Raw genomic sequence first — 24,476 nt, 5'->3', positions numbered from 1 at the left:
AGCAGATGAGTTTGAAATGCTGTGTGCTCCTTCTGTTGTTTGCATGTGGCCTCTACTGCTTCTGTTGTAGAGGCTCGAGCTGCTTATTTCCATTCTGGATGGGTGAGTGGATTGGATTATCATGCGTTACTTCTGTCTGCTCGTGGTGTTCAAGTGATCCAGAAGGGGAAGCTCAGAGTCCATGGAGCTTTTCCCAATGCTTCTCTGCCTGCTTGAGAAATCTTTTGCCAGGGATTTCTGAGTTGGTGAAAATGTTGCATTGTTTTCATGGAGATATTCAAGGCATCCTTGAAGCTTTTCATTCTCCTTGTGGAGCAGAGTGCTTGCTCTGCAAATCTCATCAAGCATTCATATGATGTGGCCTATCAGTCAAAGCTGGTTGAATGGGATTATAGTGTTGATGCTAGGAATGTTGGCATGGGAGCGCATACTGACATTGGATTGCCTCTCCTGCCACTGGATCCAGAAAATTTTGCGGAAGCAGCCTGATGAACTTCTCCGGTGCCTTAAGGTATTCATTTAAACCTGGTTGTGTGTTGGATTTGAAGTCTTGGTCTTTGAACACTGTTTTCTGCAGGTGGCCTAAGGCAGTGCTGGTGTAGATTTCATGATTGATGCTGAGAGGCAGCTCACAGGATGAGGGAAATGATCCACATTTACCAGGGACTTGACAAAGATCTTGTTTGTTGACAGGTAGTATTGTGCGATGGGTGCAGGGTGGTGAAGAATCTTTGTTTTCTGGCTGTTTAGTGTAAGACCCACTCTTTTACGTGCTTTGGTGAAGAAATCAACGATAATTTGGAGTTTGCTCTCCAAGTATGCACATGCACAAACATTGAATACTGTAATTTTTTACCATAATTTATCCTCTGTTCAAGTTTTAGCACTGTATCTACTTAAAATATTCAGTTAACTGTTTCATCAGAGCAGCATCTACTCACAGACATACCTCAAATTTCATAAAGAACATTTTCACCCCACAAATGATGTTCTTAAATTACTAACAATGATGAATGATTTAAATCTGCAGAGGAAGAAGGTTCAAAATGTTAGGTAGAATCAATTGTACCATTATGTACTGTTTTATTATTCAAAGAGTGTATAGATGTTTTCCTCATCTTGTGGTCAGAGAAAAAAAAAGTACATTCTTGTTACTTCTATCCATTTCGCACTCCTCTTCTTAGGCAGTTCCTCTGGGTTGAGGATGACATGGTTTCACTAAGGGTTCTGAGGTAGCTGAATAGTCCTATGTGCAGTCTGCTGTCTTTACCACAGGTGGTGCCTGACCGATTGGATAGGTGGATTGTTTGGGATGCTTTTTCTGTTTGCTCAAGGCCTCTGTGTGCTCCCATCATAGAAACTTGGCTCATAGCGTCTTCCCAAATGCCACTGCTCTATTCTGAGCAGTCATGGGCTAGGGATTTCGTGAGTTTGTGATGATGATACAGTTTCTTCAAAGAAACTTTGAGAATGTCCTTGAAGTGTTTTCTCTGAACTCCTGGAGATCTTTTGTCTTGGCAGAGCTTGTAGAATAGTGCTTCATTTGGGGATCTGGTGTCAATATGGCCCACTGATTGAGCTTGAACAGAGCCTGAGTGCTGAAGATGTTGGCCTGAGAGAGGATACGGATATTGTTTTGTCCATCCTTTAAAAGGTTTAGAGACTTTGGTGGACTTAGCATTGATGGTACTTCTCCAATGCTTTGAGATGTCTTCTATAGCAGGCAGTGATCACTGCTACTTGGTAGGCCATGAGCTGATTGCCAGTTTTGAAGTCTTAGTCTTCAAGCACACTTTTTCTTAGTTGGCTGAAAACTGTGATGGTACACGAGAGATGGTGGTGAATTTTGTTATTGATACCTGTCTTTGCTAAGCGGTGACTTCCAAGATATTGAAAGTGAACCATACTTTTTTAGCATAATACCATTGATATTGATTGTCATGGGGATGGTGTTCTGTGGTGAGTATAGATTAGCAGAAGCCCAAACTCTCTTGCGCTTCAGTAAAGAAATCAACAATGACTTGGAGCTCAGCCTCCAAATGTGGATGTACACAAGCATCGTCAGAGTTCTTAAAAGTTGATGACTGAGCTTGAGGTGGTCATAGAACAGCTTCTCATTCATCCTTTAGATTAACTCCACTGCTGCCAGAAGATTTTTTGCAGTGAAGGAGATTGAGAACAGGTTGAATGAGTCAACACACTCATGCTTGACCCCAATCTGCACTGAGATTAAGTTTGTAGTGGATCTGTAGATTATAGTTTAGATGTCATGTAGAATGGCATGACTTTCTGAGGACAGCCAAATTTGCGAAGGATTCTCCATAATCTGCCTTGGCTGATGAGCTGAAGGTGTTTTTGAAGTTGAAGAATGCTGTGTACAGTGGTTGGTGCTGCTGTTATATTTCTACTGTGTTGGGATGAGTACTAATGACTGCTGGACTGACCACTTGTAATCCTATCTGGTATCTCCATCCGCCTGGTCTCCAAACAGTGATGGCAATGGAAATGCAACTGCAGGAAAGTAAGTGTCAAATGACTCAAAGACCCTACATTTAACAAAAAAGGTTCCATGCAGTCAATGCCTCACAGACAATCTGATGACACCCTATGAAAAGTCTACAACAGCAGACTACTTGGTCCACCGTAATTAGCAACTATGAAGAGACTCTTGGCTTTTCTAACAGAAAACAGCAAGGTTGGCTTGAAGTTTTTTATCGCACCTGTGCATACATATACTTGTGCACATGACAATAAATTTGGGGCAGACAGGAGATTCTGTTGACATGAAAGAGACTCCCGGATGGTATTTTGCCTCCCAGGTGCCAGGGTCAGGGATGTCTCAGATCGGGTCCACAACATTCTGAAAGGGGTGGGGGGGGGTGGTGAACAGCCAGAAATTGTGGTACAAATTGGTACTAATGACATAGGTAGGAAAAGAGATGAGGTCCTGAAGGGGGAATATAGGGAGCTAGGTAGGAAGCTGAAAAGCAGGACCTCAAGGGTAGTAATCTCTGGATTGCTGCCTGTGCCACACGCCAGTGAGGGTAAGAATAGGTTGATTTGGCAGATGAATGCGTGGCTGAGGAGTTGGTGCAGGGGGTAGGGCTTCAGATTTGTTGATCATTGGGATCTCTTCTGGGGAAGGTACAACCTGTACAAAAGGGACGGCTTACACCTGAACTGGAGGGGGACCAATATTCTTGCGGGCAGGTTTGCTGGAATTGTTGGGGAGGGTTTAAACTAGTTTGGCAGGGGGATGGGAACCCAAGTGCTAGGTCAGAGGTTGGTGCATTTAGTGTACAAGTAGATGCAGAGTGTAGAAAGACTGTGAGGAAGGATAGGCAGTTGAAAGGCAAAATTGCAGTCAGTTGGATGGGCTGAAGTGTGTCTACTTTAATGCGAGAAGCATCAGGAACAAGGGTGATTAACTTGGAACATGGGTACATACATGGAACTACAATGTCGTGGCCATTATAGAGACTTAGCAGTTTCAAGGGCAGGAATGGCTGCTGGATATTCAGGGGTTAAGCTGCTTCAACAGGGGCAGAGGTAAAAGAGGTGGGGGGGGGTGGCTTTGCTGATAAGGGACAGTGTCACAGTTGTAGAAAGGCAGGACATCCTGGAGGGATCATCTACTGAGTCAGTGTGGGTGGAAGTCAGAAACAGAAAGGGAGTATTCTACAGACCCCCCAATAGCAGCAGAGATGCTGAGGAGCAGATCGGGAGGCAGATTTTGGAGAGGTACAAAACTAACAGGGTTGTTGTCATGAGTGATTTCAACTTCCCTAATATTGATTGGCACCTCCATAGTGTAAAGGGGATAGATGGGGCGGAGTTTGTTAGGTGTGTCCAGGAAGGATTCCTGACACAGTATGTGGACAGGTCGACTAGAGGAGAGGCTACTCTGGACCTGGTGCTAGGCAATGAGCCTGATCAGACTTCAGATCTCTCGGTGGGAGAGAATTTTGGAGATAGTGACCATAACTCCTTGACCTTTACCATAGTCTTGGAGAGGGATAGGAGCAGACAATAGGGGAAAGTACTTAATTGGGGGAGGGGGAATTATAATGCTATTAGGTAGGAACGGGAATGTAAATTGGGAACAGATGTTCTTGGGGGAGTGCACAGCAGAAATGTGGAGGTTGTTTTGGGAATACTTATGTGGGGTTCTGGATAGGTTTGTCCCAATGAGGTAGGGTAAGGATGGTAGAGTGAAGGAACCATGTTTGATGAGATGTAGAATACTTTGTCAAGAGGAAGAGAGAAGCTTACCTAAGGTTTAGAAAACATGGATCAGACAGGGCTCTGGAGAGTTACAAGGTAGCCAGGAGGGAGTTTAAGAATGGACAGGAGAGCTAGAAGGGGGCAGGAGAAGGCCTTGGAGAGTAGGATTAAGGAGAATCCCAAGGCGTTCTACATGTATATGAAGAATAGGATGATGACTCAAGAGATAGGACCGATCAGGGATAAAAGAGGAAACATGTTCAGAAGAGGTAGGGGAGGTCCTCAATGAATACTTTGCTTCAGTATTCATCAGTGAGAGAAACCTTGACATTTGTGAGGATGGCATACGATAGGCTGATCCACTAGGCATGTCAACGTGAGGAAAGAGGATGTGCTGGAAATTTTGAAAAAATATTAGGATGGGGCTGGATGGGATATATCCAAGGTTATTAGGGGAAGCGAGGGAAGAGATTGCTGCACCTTTGGCGACAATCTTTACGTCCTCACTGGCCATAGGAGTAGTGCCAGATGATTGGAGGGTGGCAAATGTTGTTCCTTTGTTTAAGAAAGCGAGTAGGGAAAACCCTGGGAACTACAGAACAGTGAGTCTTACTTCAGTGGTGGTCAAATTACTGGAGAAGATTCTTAGAGACAAGATTTATGGGCATTTGGAGAAGCATGGGCTGATTAGGGACAGTCAGCATGGCTTTGTGAGGGGCAGGTTGTACTTCACGAGCCTGATTGAATTCTTTGAGGATGTGACAAAGCACATTGATGAAGGTCGAGCAGTGGATGTGGCGTACGTGGATTTCAGTAAGGCATTTGATAAGGTTCCTCATGGAAGGCTCATTCAGAAAGTCAGGAGGCATGGGATCCAGGGAAACTTGGCCATGCGGATTCAGAATTGGCTCACCCATAGAAGACAGAGGGTGGTGGTAGATGGACCGTATTCTGACGAGATTGGTGACCAGTGGTGTTGCGCAGGGATCTGTTCTGGGACCCCTTATCTTTGTGATTTTTATAAATGACTTGGATGAGGATGTGGAAGGGTGGGTTAGTAAGTTTGCTGATGATACAAAGGTTGGTGGTGTTATGGATGGTGTAGAGGTTGCTGTAGATTATAACAGGATATTGCTAGAATGCAGACCTGGGCTGAGAAGTGGCAGATGGAGTTCAACCCAGATAAGTGTGAAGTGATGTACTTTGGGAGATTGAATTTGAAGGCAGAATACAAGGTTAATGGCAGGACTCTTAGCAGTCTGGAGGAACAGAGGGATCTTGGGGTCCACTTTCATAGATCCCTCAAGGTTGCTGTGTAGGCCGATAGGGTTCTTAAGAAAGCATATGGTGTGTTGGCCTTCATTAGTTGGAGTATTGAGTTAAAGAGCCACGAGGTAATGTTGCAGTTCTATAGAACTCTGGTTAGACCACACTTGGAGTATTGTGTTTAGTTCTGGTCGCCTCATTATAGGAAGGATGTGGAACCTTTAGAGAGGATGCAGAGGAGATTTACTAGGATGCTGCCTGGATTGGAGAGCATGTCCTATGAGGATAGGTTGAACAAGCTAGGGCTTTTCTCTTTGGAGAGGAGGAGGATGAGAGGTAACTTGGTGGAGGTGTACAAGATGATAAGAGGCATAGATCTAGTGGACAGTCAGAGACTTTTTCCTAGGGCGACAATGGCTCACACGAGGGGATATAATTTTAAGGTGATTGGAGGAAAGTATAAGGGGGATGCCAGGAGTAAGTTTTTTTTCCACACAGAGTGGTGGGTGCCTGGAACGCACTGCCGGCAGAGGTTGTGGGGGCAGATACATTAGGGACATTTAAGAGACTTAGATAGACAGATGAATGATGGAGAAATGGGGGGCTGTGTGGGAGGGAAGGGTTAGATAGATCTTAGAGCAGGATAAAATGTCGGCACAACATTGTGGGCCGAAGGGCCTGTACTGTGCTGTTATGTTCTTCCACCAGGTGGCATAATGGTTAGACAGGAATACTGCAGTGGGGAAACCTTGCAGTAAAATTCATTCCAGGATACTTCTGTGTTCAATAAATTGTAATCCTCTCTTCCCCTCACCCACCCACTAGCATCCCTCATCAGCTGATTGCAATTCTGTTGATATATTTTCTCATGAATGGCAAATTTTATTGTGGTTTTTTCATGCAAACGACAATGAAACATAATCTATAGTTTTACAAACATTTTTTGTAAATTAAACAAAATTGCATAATTTCTGCATTAAAGCTTATGCAAGGCTTCAGTAGTAAAGGTTGTGAGCTTGAGAAATTAATTTGCACTTTGTTCTAAATGTTAGTATATTTATCAAAGCAACCATGAATAGTTCACTAGAAATTTGAATATTTCCTAACACTGCAACCTCTCCGTGGCTTTTTATGTCTCTCCTCACCATTACTCACCCTCTTTGCTATATTTCGCAGCTCCTCTCCATCCCCCCTCCAAATCTCCTTCATCTACCCGCAATTCAACTTGCCCTCTCACCCCCACTTCCACTTTCCCTCAACTGTGTGCAGTGCAATCTCTCTTTTCACCATCACACACACTGACTCTCACTCCCCCCCCGTCTCTCACTCTCCCCCCCGTCTCTCACTCTCCCCCCCGTCTCTCACTCTCCCCCCCGTCTCTCACTCTCCCCCCCCGTCTCTCACTCTCCCCCCCCGTCTCTCACTCTCCCCCCCGTCTCTCACTCTCCCCCCCGTCTCTCACTCTCCCCCCCGTCTCTCACTCTCCCCCCGTCTCTCACTCTCCCCCCCGTCTCTCACTCTCCCCCCCGTCTCTCACTCTCCCCCCGTCTCTCACTCTCCCCCCGTCTCTCACTCTCCCCCCCGTCTCTCACTCTCCCCCCCCGTCTCTCACTCTCCCCCCCCGTCTCTCACTCTCCCCCCCCGTCTCTCACTCTCCCCCCCCGTCTCTCACTCTCCCCCCCCGTCTCTCACTCTCCCCCCCCGTCTCTCACTCTCCCCCCCCGTCTCTCACTCTCCCCCCCCGTCTCTCACTCTCCCCCCCCGTCTCTCACTCTCCCCCCCCGTCTCTCACTCTCCCCCCCCGTCTCTCACTCTCCCCCCCCGTCTCTCACTCTCCCCCCCCGTCTCTCACTCTCCCCCCCCGTCTCTCCCTCTCCCCCCCCGTCTCTCACTCTCCCCCCCCGTCTCTCACTCTCCCCCCCCGTCTCTCACTCTCCCCCCCCGTCTCTCACTCTCCCCCCCGTCTCTCACTCTCCCCCCCGTCTCTCACTCTCCCCCCCGTCTCTCACTCTCCCCCCCGTCTCTCACTCTCCCCCCCCGTCTCTCACTCTCCCCCCCCGTCTCTCACTCTCCCCCCCCGTCTCTCACTCTCCCCCCCCGTCTCTCACTCTCCCCCCCCGTCTCTCACTCTCCCCCCCCGTCTCTCACTCTCCCCCCCCGTCTCTCACTCTCCCCCCCCGTCTCTCACTCTCCCCCCCCGTCTCTCACTCTCCCCCCCCGTCTCTCACTCTCCCCCCCCGTCTCTCACTCTCCCCCCCCCGTCTCTCACTCTCCCCCCGTCTCTCACTCTCCCCCCGTCTCTCACTCTCCCCCCCGTCTCTCACTCTCCCCCCCGTCTCTCACTCTCCCCCCCGTCTCTCACTCTCCCCCCCCGTCTCTCACTCTCCCCCCCCGTCTCTCACTCTCCCCCCCCGTCTCTCACTCTCCCCCCCCGTCTCTCACTCTCCCCCCCTCCCCGTCTCTCACTCTCCCCCCCTCCCCGTCTCTCACTCTCCCCCCGTCTCTCACTCTCCCCCCCTCCCCGTCTCTCACTCTCCCCCCCGTCTCTCACTCTCCCCCCCGTCTCTCACTCTCCCCCCCTCCCCGTCTCTCACTCTCCCCCCCTCCCCGTCTCTCACTCTCCCCCCCCGTCTGTCACTCTCCCCCCCCGTCTGTCACTCTCCCCCCCGTCTGTCACTCTCCCCCCCCCGTCTCTCACTCTCCCCCCCCCGTCTCTCACTCTCCCCCCCTCCCCGTCTCTCACTCCCCCCCTCCCCGTCTCTCACTCTCCCCCCCTCCCTGTCTCTCACTTATTCACATGCCAGCAGACACTGATGCCCTCTGGTGCTCCCAACAACTGCTTATTGTTTACTAATGAACTCAGAGAGGGAGAGAGAAAGTGTGTCTGTTGGCATGTGTATTCTCGCGTATTGACAGGCATTTCAGTTGTGGAAGGCATCACAATCGACCTCAATTTATGAAGAATTTTTTCATGAACGATTCTTAAGAAATAGGAAGCTCTGAAATTAAATGTCAGCTTCTTGCAGTCTCTGACCTTTTGCATTAATTTTATCTATTTACTGTAAAAATTGATGTTTTGTTTGAAATTATTGTAGCCATATCTTGTCGGCTGTGCAGCTGTTTTTGGCATTCATTCAATGGATCTGGGAACACATGGAGTAAGCTGTAATTGCTGGATCCCATCCTTATAACAACAATAACTAGCGTTCATAAATACTTTGGCAGCAAATTTTTAGATATCCTGAGGTCGTGTAATGCACTATAGAAGTGCAAATCTTTCCCATTTGTAGTTTATATTGTGTCTGAAGTTGCCACAAATTGATTGACATTAATAGATTTGTGATATAAAGGTCTAACTAAATTTCTTTTGAAACAAAATGTAAGCATGTTTTTAATTGGAATAAAATGGCGCTTGAACAAGATAGCTTTTGAAGAAGTAACAGTATCTGTAATGTTATTTGTAAGGTAAAAACTTTCAGTGAAAGAACTGCTTTAACTTTTGTTTTATAGGCGTTACCTATCATTCAGAGCACCTAAGACACTTGCTGTTCAAAATCTGCAGTCTTCCATTACCACTTTACTACAAAGCTTAAAGTTGTTACCGCTCAAATGAACTTTCAATATATTGTAAAATACACATATTCCTGCATAAAATATCTAAGTTCTGCCCTGGCATCAGCTTCTGCCAATCAAACTCTCCTCCCTTCCCTTCTTGGGACAACTGATGGTATTTCAGCATAAAACCCTCATGAAAATTGTTACATATATCTTTTAAAGCTAAATTTAGAAGTCTTGGAATGTACAAAGGCAAGAGAAATGTACAATGTGATCCAGTGATGAAGGTTAACAAAATACAGTCTAAAATTTATTATACATGATGGTAAGGGAAGGTCTTATGGTGAGTTAACAAGCTGTGTCCTACATATTATCCCTTTAGGTTCCTGGGATGCCCTTGTGGGAGCTGGATTTTCCTTAATTGCATTGCAATTCAGTAGGTTGGGTGTGGCCTGCTTGGGCAATGCTGAACAAAGTATTCGTTGTAAATGCAATTGTAAAACTACCTGCATCAATCCAACTGGTGGAAAGAGTCCTTTTAATGGTTAGGCTGCAGAGATATTTCATTCTAGGAAAGGAAACATTTGCAATTCATAAGTATAAGCATGGTTAAATAATCTGTGCTTTTTTGCGAGGCAAGAATTGCAGTTGAAATACAGTTTTCTGATTTAAATTTAACCGCTTAATTTTACGCAAGTGTGGCAAGCATTTAAAAATTTCAAGTTTTATTCAGATAGCAATGTGAAACCTTATTGTTTAACTTTGACGATGTATACCCAAGTATTGTAGTAATATAAGACCATTAAACTGGTGTTTGTACATTTGTTTGTACATTTTTGTTCATTTGTGTACAGAAGCATCTAGGATATCACAATTGATTTCAGCACAGCTGAGGGAAGGGAAAAAATGACAATTAAATTTTTTATTTTTTTAAAACTTTTTTACAGCATGGTAACAGGCTCTTCCAGCCCAGCGAGTCCACGCCGCTCATTTTAAACCCAAATTAACCTACCCGTACGTCTTTGCAATGTGGGAGGAAACCGGAGCACCCGGAGGAAATCCACGCAGACACGGGAGAACGTACAAACCCCTTACAGACAGCGACAGGAATCGAACCCTGATCGCTGGCGCTGTAATAGCGTCGCGCTAACCGCTACGCTACCATGCCGCCCTACATACGCCCTGCGTTATGCCTGAATTACATTCAGGCTATGATTCAGTGGCCCAAGGAAAGTTGGAAAAAGTCCAGGAAATCTTGTGCACTGTATACTATTCTGTTGCCCTTAGAATTTGGTGTATATTGTCTCCATCTCCACTAGAACTCAGCATTGTCTCTGCCTTTTGAGTAAATCAGGGCTAGAAAGGAGGATTATCACTTGCAATATCTGATAATGTTGAACAAAACTCCAACTCTCCAAGTTGATGTAAACTCTTTTCTCTCACTCCTAATCCATCAACAAAGGAAAAGAATTCCCTTAACACTTCTAAATAGGATCATGCAACTGTAAATTGTAAAATGATATTACATTTTTTCCACCATGCTGTGTGTATGAAATGAGAACAACTTTACTTTGTTCCATTGTTCTACATTGTTGTGAACCAGACTAAGTAATGGCAGCGTTTAAATTCACACATCTATAAAAGTCATTGATACTTTAATTATTTTAATTCAATGCATATATTGCTCATGAAAGTGCCACTGGTATTGAGTGGGCTACCTTACGTTTAGCCTACATATTTGGGAATTGTGGAATATTGTAAAATATGATGGAGTGTAAAGAGAATAAAATGTTAATTTGAAACTGTCCCATTTAATTAGCTGCTAGCTCTGAAGTGCTCAAGCCACAATCCTTTTTATTTCAAGTCCTTTTTAATTTAAACAATTTGCTCAGATGAACTTCTTAATATTTCTGTAAATTGATGTTTTAAGGATTATTGGGAAACTAAATTTCCTCGTCAATATAAGTTAAATTCTACCCAGAGTTGTTTCTCACCCCCTCCCAGCTGCCCCCACACCCCCCCCCCAACTCTCAACCTTTTGTTTTTAAAGAGTAGATTGCCGTACAAGGATGATATGTTTCAGTGGTGGCAATATGCCTCCACTACCTTAATCATCTTTTAACATGACATTATGCACCATGATCATCAGGAGGTTCGGTCACTGATGACCTTGGCTTAGAATTTGCATTTAAGCCCTTCAGCAAGGGCTGAGTGATGTATAATGCAGGTATTTTTTTAAATTCAATAATTGCAACCTTTCCCACTTTTATGAACTGTTAGAAAAACACAAAGTGCTGCAGATACTCACCATCCGTGGAGAGAAAAGCGGTTAATGTTTTGGATTGATAATCTTTCATCTGAACTGTTGTGTTGATAGATTGACTCTGTTCCCACCACCAGCAAACCCACCATTCCTCCCCATTTTCACCCCCAGCATACTGTATCTGTTATGCTCAGCCAGCACAAATCATCCAGGGATTGATTTGTACACTTTTACAGTCCTTGTGGTGTAATTAGTACTCGTACTCTCTTTGGTAATGGTTTGTCTTTCAGTGATAGGATATTTCTTTCAATCCTTTCTGAAATGATATCCCAGCTATTCATTTAATTGATACTTTTGGTTACTCAAGATTGATTTCCTCATCAATTAAGGATTCTGATGGTCACTATCTTCCTTCAACAGGGAAGTTAAATGGGCATGAGTCCTGATGCAGGGTTTCGACCCGAAACATAGACAATTCCTTTCCTTCCACAGATGCTGCTCAACCTGCTGAGTTCCTCCAGCATATTGTTTGTTGATCTAGATTCCAGCATCTGCAATCTCTTGTGTTTCCTTAAATGGGCACATATTGAGTGAACATAGAACAGTACAGCACAAGAACAGGCTCTTTGGCCCATGATGTCTGTATCAAACATGATGCCAAATTAAACTAATCCCTTCTGCCCGCACATGATCCATATCCCTCCATTCCCTAAGTATTCATGTGCCTATTTAAAAGCCTCTTGAATGCCACTATCATAAAGCTGTCCAGACTTCTGAAAGCTGCCAAAAAACACAAACTTTCTCATTTTTTTCCACCTGTCTTCTGACCACTTGAACATATGCCTTGTTGTGGTCATAACCTTCAAGGTGCCTCAGCTCTTTCATGTCTGCTGTCTTGCAATTTCTGCTTGGCATGGGATATGCCCAGGACTATAACCAACAATGTTGTTTCGAATTACTTCTGTTTATCTCAGCAGCTGCATGTATTCTCTGTATGTAGCAAATTTCTAGATTTCTCTGTGTGGTAAAATTATATAGATGGAATGAGGAGTCCTGGACATCTCAAAGGGGAACAAAGAGTGGGATGGACTTACTAATTTTCAATGATGAAAGCACTCAATTTATTATATCATACATTTCAAAAGATTAATGAGTTATAACAGGCAATAAAAATATTTACTTTTGGTTTATCTTGCAAGGAATATACCTTTTGATTGGGTACGTTTTTATTAGTCTTGTGCTAATTTTGTTGGATGTCAACTTGGCCTAATACAACACTGCCATGAACTGCATTGGAAGAGCCAAAACAGAAGATTGCCAGCAAAAATGCCAGTAACAACAGTCCTACATTTGTCTTGCAAAAAAAAATGACTTTCAAAGATGAAGGTTTGTTGCAGTGCCGTGTTATTACATTGCTGGCTGCCTTCTGCATCAGCCCAAGGGCAACTGTAACAGCATTCTTGCAGATAAATCGCAATTCAAGTTTTTATTATACTCTTAACAGAAGTTGTAAGAGACAAACTGTGGGTGCTTACTGTCAGCAAGGGAACATTTCAGTAAGTTAACCATGCTATTATATACCTCTATAGTGAGTGAACTTGTGGGGCAACCTTTTAACCCAGGGGGTGGTCTGTAAATGGAATGAGCTGCCAGAGGAAGTGGTTGAGGCAGGTACGTTAACAACATTTAAAAGGTACTTGGACAGGTACGTGGAAAGTGGGACATGGGCCAAACACAGGCAAATGGGACTTGTTTAGATGGAAATCTTGGTCAGCATGGACCATTTGGGCCGAAGGGCCTGTTTCAGTGCTGTATGAAAACTATCAAGTATTCCGTTCACAGGGAGCTGTTGAGGTGAATAGTATAGATGCATTTAAGGAGAAGCAAGAAGTAGAATGGTGAAAGGAATAGAAGGATGTGTATGACTTGCAGATTGGCAGAGACCTCAGTGGGTGTTGTTGTGAATAGAGAAGAGTTTTACATGGTGCTTGTAAATGGGGGAAAATTACCAATATTCTGTGAAAACACACTACATAGAATTGTATGAAGTTGACAATACTAAAACAGTTTATCTGGCCCAGATGGTCTGCTGTAGTGTTTTTTTTTCTCCTTGCTAGTCTTCTCCCATTGTGCTTTGCTTAACGCTATCAGCACATCCTTCTATTCCTTTCTCCATTCTGTGTTTATCTTGCTTCTCCTTAAATGCATCCATATTATTCACCTCAACAGCTCCCTGTGAACAGAATATTTGATAGTTTTCATCCTTATTTGATTCCAGTGACGCCAAGTTGTTGCTCTACCAGGTATGTGACATTTCAAACATTACTGCCGCAAAACAGACAAGGTTATTATTAAAGAACAAATGAGTAGAATGGAAATGGGAGCCAAAAATAAGACAAAGAAAATGTATAATCACCTACAAGGCAGGTTAAAATAGAGTTACTTATGACAGTGGAGCCATTCTGATGATATACCTGCCTACTGGAATGGACTTGAAGTTCTCAAGGTGTTTGTATTAGGTGGAAGATAGGAAAGCACTTAGATTTGTACTGAATCTTTTAGGACTATCATAAATGCCTCACAAACAAAGAATTACTCTTATAACTGCATTTGCATAGGAAGAGGATCCCAAACAGCAGTAGCCAATTAATCTATCCTTGATGTGTCATTTAAGGGGAAGTGAGGACAAGGACACTGTTGAAACTCCCTGCTCTATTTTGAATTTTTAATATCATCAGAATAAGCAAATGGCTCACCAAACAATGCCGCCTTCTAACAGTGTGGCACTTCTTCATTGCTGCCCTTCAATGTCAATCTAAATTATGTGCTCAAATCCCAGGATGTGGCTTGAGTCCTCAATCTCCTAACTGAGAGGCAAGAGTGCCACCAACTGAACAAATATAGTATTTGAGCACACTACTCTCCCAGTAACCTGGCCAACATTCAGCCTCGGCCAGTAGCAGAAGAAATAGATTAATTAGTTAACAGTCATCTTGTTGAGTGGAGTGCATTTGTCTTCATAACAACAGTGACATTCTTCAAAAGAATTAATTAGCTGTAAAATTCAATGCTATATGTTATTTCTAAAAAGGAAATTTTTGTTCACCTTAAAGGAACAGTAGAATTGTTGAACACATTACTAGGCAAGCCAATGTGGGTCAACACGCACAAAATGCTGGAGGAACTCAGACAGCATCCATGGAGAGAAATAAACAGTCGACATTTCGGGTCGAGACCCTTCATCAGGACTGGAAAGGAAGAGGGCAGAAGCCAGAATAAGAAGGTGGGGGGAGGGGAGGAGTACATGCAGGCAGGTGATAGGTGAACTCACAACGTCTCAACTCAAAACGTCGACTGTTTATTTCTCTCCGTAGATGCGGCCTGATCTGCTGAGTTCCTCCAGCACTTTGTGTGTGCTGCTGCAGATTCCAGCATCTGCAGGATGTCTTGTGTCTCTGTGAAGTCATTATGGGTGTTTGGTAAAATGCTCTAAGGGATGTATATTGGGAGTAAGTGATCATTATGGGTTTTCCCAGTGGAAAAAGATGACAATAGTTTAGTCTAGAGGCATTTTCTGGTTTTTAATCTTTTTGTAATATATCTCTTTATTGTGACTCCCCACCCCTCAACTCTCAATAACCAGGAAATGCAATATGAGAATATCACTCTGTGATTTGTAAATGACAAACCAATTTATTTGTTATTTCTGGAACAATTTAATGGTGAGTACGAGTAGGATTAAGTAATGCTTTTGTGCATAATAGAAATGACTCCAGATATTAGACCAACTGATACAGTAGTTAACTAAGCAAATTCCACCAAGCAAGCAGTCATAGAGGGAAATTCTAAACAAACTAATTGGTTGTAAATCGTCCTCTTACAACACTCATAACAATTAACTGTTTGATCTGAGGTGTTTACGCACCACTCTTTAAACTGACTGAACTTCTCTCAGACCAAAAGCTATCCTAGAATTGGCCATTATTCTCTTGTTTGCCACTCCCTTAGAGCAGTAAAAGCAGATGAGCTTGATAACCATTTAATATCCTCTAAGGTTGATGGTATGTGTTGCCCGTCATAGGTATGATTTCCAATCCTAATACCAGATTGCCAGTGCTGATGGTGAAGTTTGTTTTCGGTTGTACGCCCATTTGAAATCAATACAGCTGCTTTATTTAGCGTAAAAATACTGATTCACTTTCATCAGAAGTAAGTGAGATTTGATACATCTGTTATGCGTCTTTTAGTTTTAACCATTCAATAAATAGTACATTGCACTGACTTGTCTCATTTTCTTTCATGTATTTATCAATGCCCAGGCATGCTTGCCTTTGACATCTGTAAGGAACACAACATTGCTACAGAACAGTGTGTTGGAAGTTTGTACTGGATCATGCCGGACGTTTTGGGGGAAGAAGTTCTAGATAAATAAGTTTTTAATTTTCTATAACAAACTGATCATTGAACACCAAATCTTCTTGTGATTTTAAAGGAAGGGGTGCATGTTGTGCTAGCAGATAATTCCTAACCAATACATCTGAATACTAAGATGTACTGATGCCCCTTAATACGGCAGGTTAGAGGCAGCCAGCAACTGAATGCCACTGATGACATCAAGACTTCCTCTAGCCCTGGAGTCATAGATACAGCATGGAAGCAGGCCCTTTAGCCCACCACACCCGTGACCATCAAACACCCATTTTCACTTCAGTTATATTAATACCAATTCCCATCAACTCTCCCCCAGATTCTACCACTCACCTTTACAATGGCCAGTTAACCTAACAACCGACAAGTCTTTGGGATGTGGAAGGAAACTGGAGCACTTAGAGGAAACCCACATAGTCACAGGGAGGACGTGCAAACTCCACACAGACAGCACCAGAGGTCAGGATCGAACCCAGATCTCTGGCACAATGTGGCAGCAGCTCTACTAGGTGTGCCACTGTGGCTCTAGTAGTGGTCCTCTATTTTTCAAGAGATGCCTTTTGACTGAATGAGCCTTTGGCAAATGCTCCCATTTGCCACCAGGTTTTACTTTTACTTGTGATGGGGAACATGTGCAACTCTTAAGTATGCCTGATTTGGCCGTTTTTTGAAATACATAGAGTGTGAAATGATTGTAAAGAATAATTGAAGCACTTGCGGTTGAATCGAAAGCGTTTGTCTTTCATTTTCATCCTTTGGATACACTGAATGCTGTGCCTGGACTAGTTTTTTGACAATCTCAGACTTTACAATCAAAACCATGGAGTTTGGATGGGTGGGGGAGGTGGTGTTGAGCAATAACCAAAGGAAAATCTTGTTGATCCACAGATGTTTGCTTAGTTTTATCAAGTGTGTTTATTGTCATCAAGTTTTAACACGAGATTTGTCAGATTTTATTCTTTATGATGAGCAAAGGGATTTTTAGATGCTGATTAGAAAGATTAATTAGTTGAGTACAAACCACTGGTGCAGAGCCTGCGTGCATTCAATAAAAGCTCATAAGACATTTGCTGTATATAAAAATGTAATTTAAACCATTTATAGTGCTGTTATTTTGTTGCCAATTTTTCTTCATTATTGGTTATCTGTAGAGAAGGAAGCATAACATACAAGTGTTAAGTTAACCCTATTGGAATAGTTCTGTACTGACAACTCTTGCCTTCCTTTCCTCTTTCTTCTCTCATAACTTGACCATTACCTTTTCTGTCTTCACTTTTGATTTTCTCCCTCTCTACCTATCTATCTCGCTATACACTCCTGGATCTCACTTTTTTGCTTTAGCATATGTCTGTTGAATAATAGAGAACAAACGCTCTTTTGACAGCTTTGTGTGCTTGGTGTCCTTTTATGTAGGTGTGCCATTCTGATACATATGCTAATGGTATTTGGCAACATGACAAACTTTGCCAAGATATGGCTTATTGTGATATGGCTCAGCCTGATCCTGCCCTACAGATTTTATTTCTTTCTGCCTTGACTCTATTCTTTCTCTCCTTGTCTAGTATATTACCGTTTATATCAGTGACACCTCTGGCATAATGACCGTTTCTGGTTCCCTTAACGCAAGGAAGCAGGTATCTTCTACTTCAGAGAAACCAAATGTAGATCGGGTGACCACTTTGCAGAAAACCTCCATTCTGGTTGTTGGGGCAACCCTGAGCTTCAAGTTACCTGGCACTTCAATTATCCATCCAGCTCTTAATCTAGTGTCTTTGTCTTTGGTCTCCTACACTGGCCAGTTCTGATGTAAGGTCATCTGCTTTTAACTTGGTTTTACTTGATGTCCTGGCTATTTCTCTTTTGTTTAAGATTTTGAGCAACTGCTGTGTTCTGCCTCTCACAGCTGCAACATGATCTTTTGTTTTTAATTCTCTCTCTATTTGACCTCATTCATCTATTAACTCGATGGATCTGACAACTTTGGTTGGTCATCCTATCCTATCACAGACATTCCCTTTGTTCTCTTCACCCCCAAACCCCTCTCTACAACTTAATACATACTTGGTTTCTCATTTTTCCCATTCTGATGCAGCATCATTGACTTACGGGTACGGGTACCTTGACAAAGACATATGGGTAGGTTAATTTGGGTTTAAAATGGGCGGCGTGGACTCGTTGGGCCAAAAGGGCCTGTTACCACGCTGTAAATAAAATAAAAAAAATTTGAAACATCATTAACTCTGTTTCTCTTTCCACAGCTGCTGCCTGTCCTGCTGAGTATTTCTAGTACTTTTAGTTTTTACTTTAGATTCCTAGCATCTGCAGGTTTTTTTTATAAATGTTCAGTTTCTTACTGGTAGACTCTGAGAAATTTACACCATAATGATATAAATTTACACCATACTACTAGCATAAAGTTACACTGATAAAATAGTGACAAATTTTAGGATGATGTTTTTGGCAGATTGATCCCATTTTCAGATTGCTTCCAGTACATTGCCCCGTCAGGAGGCTTGAGTTACACTGCTGGTTGCTCTTTAAGTTGTACTGCCTGATTAAACCCGTGACTTCTGCCAACAAGTGTGACAAGTACAGCAGACGTATGGGAGTGCCTTTACCTGCAGGTTCCCCTTGAAGTCATACATCTTTCTGCCTTGTCTTTTATTATCTGTTATTGTTGCTAGGTCTAAATGCTTGATCTCCCTTCCTAACAACATTGTGGAAGTATCTTCACCAGAACGACTGCAATGTTTCAGTAAAGTACTCATTAGCGCTGCCTTAAGGGCAGTTAGGGATGGTCATTGAACGTTGGCCTGGTCATCAATGCCCCCATCTTGAAATGAATAAAAAAAACCTGCTAGTGGGAGACCTTCCACAGTTAAATCCTCCAAATATTTCCAATTTCACTACCCAACAATTGAAAGTTAACAATAAGTAGCTATACAATTGTTTTTAATTATCATAGTTTTAGTAGGAATAAAATCTTTTTTTTAAATCTTAACATCCTCACAGACAATTCTATCTACCATACCAATTAATACCATAAATAGTAACTGCAAAAGTGTCAGAGATGCTATGCACTATCCTAATAAATATCATGATGAACATTGAACTGATTGTTCCCCATCTGCTGCCTGGGTCTGAGGGGGCTGGCTGTCCCCACCCAACAGCTCACTAGGACATAATTACAGTCTGTAAGTGGAAGCCAGGACAAAGGCAGTCTGTCTATGTGAGCCACTAATATGCAGCGACCTACTGAAGATTAACAGCTGTTTTCCCTTTGATTGGATTGTGTAATAGTTACTTTAGCTAATAATTGGATATGATTCCCTGGCTGTATAATTCAGGTTGAGGGTGTCATTTTTGCTGGCCTGCAGTTGAGATGTGTTATTGAAGCAGAGTCTGTAATCCCATTAAGTCAGTTGTCAGGGTGGTATTGGAGGAGGGGAATCTGAGGTTGTTTTGCAATACACTGTCATAGCCTGCCTCACTTGGGACAACAATGGTGAATTATTTGAAAGTTGGAAAGAGGGGCAACCTCATTATTACAACTTTTCTAGTTAGCAGCTGTGCTTGTTTTGATTCTTGTTCCCCTTAGCTTTTTACAGTTCAAAATGTATTAGTAACTAAATATTAAAAGTGGGCTTGAGAAAGTGCCAGCTTAATTTTTTTTAATGCTTCCTTTCTAAAGCTGGACACTGTCATATTGGCAAACTCCCTCCCTCACCCCTCCCCCGCCCTGCCCACCCCATTCTCAATCCTAATGCAGGGTTTTGACCTGAAACAGATTCACAGATTTGCTCGACCTGAGGAGTTCCTCCAGCAGATTGTTTGTTCCTCCAGATTCCAGCATCTGCAGCCTCTTCTGTCTCCACTACCAAGAAACGATGAGAGCTATGGTTCATCTTCCTTTACCTTGCGTTGGCTCAGTGAGGACTTTTTTATTTTGCCACCTACATTGGGTCTTTAGTCAGCCACAGCACAATATTAGAACCATTGTTTCAAAGTCAGTAGCCAAAGATTCAAGAACCTTCCCAGAAACTTGAGCTTGAATTCAAGGCTGACAAGCTGGTATTACATTAGCACCATGCTGTCACTTGGAGACGTTAAACTGATGCTCCATTCATCATCTAAGGGGACATAAAAGACCTTCTTACATTTTACAAGGAAAATAAGGAAACACTACCAATATCCTGACCAATATTTATCCTTCAACCAATGTGGGATCTTGCATTGCAGAAATTGGAGCTGAATTTGGTGCTTTGAAACATCCTGTATGAAGCACTGGCTAAACACAAGATCTTGAAAATATTTTTAAATTTTGACTGGGGAGAATAATTTTTTAATTCTAAAATGGACCAGATCAACAGATAAAGTTATAGTAGCTATTGTAGGTATGATTGTTCCTTGTTATCTCATTAGTTTCTGTTACTTTTTTTTACTTTCCTCTGTCCACCTACTAATATTTTCCCGTGATAAAGCTTGGAATTGAATGTTTGTTTTAGAAGTCCAGCATCAGGCATGTCAACCACATGACCTTCCCAATATAGCATACTGAATGAAATTAGGGCCTCAATGCTGGGCATATTGGCATGGGAAATGCAAGTATGTAAGTCAGTGATAACAGTGCTGACAAGAAGAGCAAAGCTGGGCTCGGACAAACTACATACGATAAAGATTTGGATAAGTTGGAATTTATGGAGGATGGAGCCAAGAAGAAATAGGTGTTTTAGAACTTGAGCATGCATTCCCAGAGCAGCCTTGCTTTTTCCACTGGCTTCAATATACTTGAGAATTGGACTACATACAGCAGCCAAGTTAAAGCACTGAAGTAATAACGTTGGTTCACTTGTCCCACCAGTGGATTTGGAGGATTTTGCAGAGTTGGCATTTGTTTTATTACTTAAGGCGCTTGCTATGTGTAGTCTAATTCTCAAATATATTGAAGACAGTGGAAAAGCAGGGCAATCTTGGGAGCACGTGGTATCCCTATTTCTTCCTGGCTTCATCCTCCATAAAGTCCATCTTATCCAAATCTTTGTCACGTGTAGCTTGCCCTAGCCAGGCTTTGCTCTCCTTGTCAGCACTGTTATTGCTGACTTGATATCACTGTTATACTTGCATTTGCTTTCCAACACTGAGTTCAAAATTCTTGTGCCTCGCAACAAAGGAGAATAGTACATTTCCAATTGCTCTGTATTTATATTGTTAATATAGTTAATAGGATGACAATATCATCTCAGGATTGGATTATAGAGGGAAGAAAGTAAACTTGTAGTGTCAAGTTTATATCATTGATACTCAATATACAATATTTCTCTACCTTTATATTTCCTCAAATTAGTTAATAAAAACACTTCTCCCCTTGAAAGCAACGTGTTTTATGTACACTGTAAATTACTATGGTACCAGTAGGTTGGTCAAAAGGATGTTACAACTTTACATAATTCAGATGCTCATGAAAGAGCAGGTCAGTTTTGAAAGGTGGAATATAGGTGGAAAAATGTAAACAGTCAAGGAGTAAATAAACCAAAGAACAATTTAAAATTATAACCTTGAGTGAAGTCCAAAATCCATTTTTAATACAATCTAAATTCAGTTACTTTACACTTTTTATGGAGACAATTTTATTTTGTTTTTAAACTGTGTAGTCTAAGCATTTCTGGTGAGGTCTATATAAGCATTTGAGGAGGAAGCTGAGTGCTGCTTTGACGTCATGTTGACTGTAATGTGGAAACTTCTAAACCAGATTAATGTTAATAAAGATCATCTCTGAACTGGAGATGGACATAGTGCCATAAACTGCACAGAGGATAGCTGTTTGGCCCATTGTGTCTGCACTGGTTAATTGATTAGTTATATTCCCCTGCTCTTTCCCCATAGTCATGTAAAATGGCCTCCCATCAATTGTTTGCATGATTCCCTTTTGAGAGAGATTCCCAAATCTACCACCACCACCTTTCAGGCAGCACTTTCCAATGTAGAGTAAATGAAAATCAAAATACTGCAGATGCTGGAAATCTGTAATAAAAACAGAAAATGCTCAAAACACCCAATAGGTTAGGCAGCGTCTGTAAGAAGATGTTGAAGTGTTAACTGTTTCTCTTTCCACAAATCTGTTGAGTGTTTTCAGCATTTTCTGTTTTCATTCAAATGTGTGCATCTGTTAAATCACCTTTCTCAAATATTATATTAGCCTTTTCAGTACTTACAGGATTTAACAGCATCCCATTAAAGACTAATTTTGTCTAAAGGTTGAAATCTTTTTCTCTATAAAATTATTTACCAACCTTTCTTTTTGTAATTGAAATTTGCTTCCGGTAAGGTATTCATCATCAGTTCAACACTCTGCACTCTCTCTCCTGGTTGGATATATTCCTAAATGCAATATGGAGACTGCTGTAAAAATAGAATTAGGTTGCAGCTGAGCATCAGGAATGAGCCGACCAGCTCAATCAAAAGTAAATTTGCTTTGTTAGCAAAGAATCTGCGTAATCATAATCCTAAATGCATCCATGTTATAAAACAAAAAATAATCAAAAATCGTTCTGTCCAGTCCAAAATAGGGTTAGTGCTTTTATTACATTTTACTGTTGCCATTTGTGGGGAATTGTACCTTGGTACCATTTTCCTTTTTTTTTGCTGCTCCCACTCTGCCAATTTCCATTAGCTGCAACCAAAAATTGTCAATGATTCCCATGGTAATACCCACCAGGAAGTAGGCCTTTGCTGTCTCCGGCTGGAAATAAATTGGCCCTTGGGAGAACTGGACAAGTGTCATCAGCTGCTTCTGCACAATATGAATGCATCTTAAAATTGCTTCAAGTGTTTGAGTGTCCAAGCATGAGAAGTCATAGGTAGAAGATTAAATGCAAGAGATAGAGTACAAAGCAGGAAAAACTACTTCATGCAGAGAATTGTGAGACCATGGAATTTAATTCTATGGTAGTTGAGTTAGAGTACCAGTTTGGATGAGATTGGATAGGTGCAAAAAAGAATAAATGTGTGAAAAGGTGGATAAGTGATTAGAACTGGATGCTTGTGAGAAAAGAAGGCTGATGACGATTTGTTGGGCTGAATGGCCTGTCTCTGTGTTTTATTTATATTGACTTCTCTGTTTCCTATACCTGCCTTGTCTCACTCCTATCATAAAGTTTGCACATATTGTCGGTCTTATATACCCAGACATGTGGCAGCTGGTGACCAGCCATCCCAAGAGAGCAAGAGCAACCAGCAGAGCAGCTGGCTGGGCAGGGCTAGATCCTGCTATTGTTGCTTTAGGATGAGTCTTGTTTTGAGGATGATAATCTGCAAGAGGCACTTTTTTTTATATATAAATGAGCTGCAAAATTGCTACCACTACCAGTGAGCTTTTAAACATTCTCCCCAGGAAGATGAAGCTGGTGGAATCTCAGCCAATTTTAAATGCAAATTAGCACTAGTATGAATGGTTATAGACAATGAAAACACTACAGGTTTCAGTGTCATCTTTTGAAAATTCTTCTGCTAGACTGAGAGAAATAAGGGCCAGAGCAAGAGTATATAGTTACCATAAGTCAGTTCTACAATTTTTATTCTTTTGACTCCAGCTTGGGTCAAGTTCCTCAGGTGTCATCAGCCCTCATTAATATTAGTTGGTCTCGCTTATTTGACAACATTAACACAGTGATATTCTCATTCCACACATAGTTGTGAATAGCAATTGCAAGTATGAAACCTGGCTGACTTTTATTCCTCTTCACGTTGAGGAGGCCACTGGAAATGGAAGAATGGTGATTAAGTTACTGAGACGATTGATCATGGAGGCAGCAGTACGAAGCCCAGCACAGCAGCAAAGGAGTTTAAATTCAAGTAATGAAATAAATATGAGCAAGATAGCTAATATTGTAATTGTAAGCAGGGAGCTACTGGATTGTCAGAAGAACTGCTGTGGTTCACTAAAGGTTTTCAGGGCAGGAAATCTGACGTCCCTACCTGTTCTAGTCCATATATGACTTGTGACTCACCACCATCAAAGGTGATGACTCTTAAACGCCCTGCTAAATGGGGAAAAAAATTGGGGATGTACAATAAATACAAGCCTTCACAGCAGCCACATCCTGTGAAGTAAACAAAAGATGTTAGTCCCCTCAATCAGATAGCTCCACACAGAGCAGGAACGAAGTGCTAAACCAGATGATATCTTTGCTCATCAGTCCAAGATCCAAAGATTTTATTTACATTCTTCTATAACGTCTCTGTTGCCTTAATTGAATGCTATGTGCGCTGTATTTGCAGGGATAAAAGTAACTTAATTCTTGTATAGATCCTGGTAATAAATTATCGTGGCTTTAAAAATCAAATTTCTGAGTATTGAGTTTCCTTAGTACCTGGTAACAGCTAAATGTTTCTTGTCTCTCATTGTACAGGAACAATGATGGAAGTTCCTAAAATTATAGCACTGAATGTTATAATGACGGAAAACAATAAATAAAGAACATAAATACTTTTCATCTTGTAAAAAAAACTTGTATGGCAAAAGGAATTTGGTATTAATTTGAGGCTGAGCCCATGTTCCTGTTTTTCAGTTTGACTGTCCACATTCAGAAACAGTAAGAAAAAAATTCGCAATAAATTTTCAGCTTACTGAGAACAGAGGCACTGTACTAGATTACAGAACATTTTGCAGTGATACAAAGGCAGAAATAGTAATCTATTGTGTCTCAAGCAACTGATGATTTTATGGCTGTTTTTAATGCAC

General features: G+C 42.0%; 1 protein-coding gene across 4 annotated transcripts in view; it reads left to right on the top strand.

Annotated features, from left to right (window-relative positions):
* The window catches only part of scaper (S-phase cyclin A-associated protein in the ER), a 276,699-nt gene that overhangs the window by 158,328 nt on the left and 93,895 nt on the right, over window positions 1-24,476 (top strand). The gene's annotated exons all lie outside the window — the stretch shown is intronic.

This window comes from Pristis pectinata, chromosome 32 (genome assembly GCF_009764475.1).
Source record: "Pristis pectinata isolate sPriPec2 chromosome 32, sPriPec2.1.pri, whole genome shotgun sequence".
NCBI classification, from domain to species: Eukaryota; Metazoa; Chordata; class Chondrichthyes; order Rhinopristiformes; family Pristidae; genus Pristis; species Pristis pectinata.
Note: the sequence above shows the minus strand (reverse complement) of the source record. Positions and strands in the feature narration are given on the sequence as shown.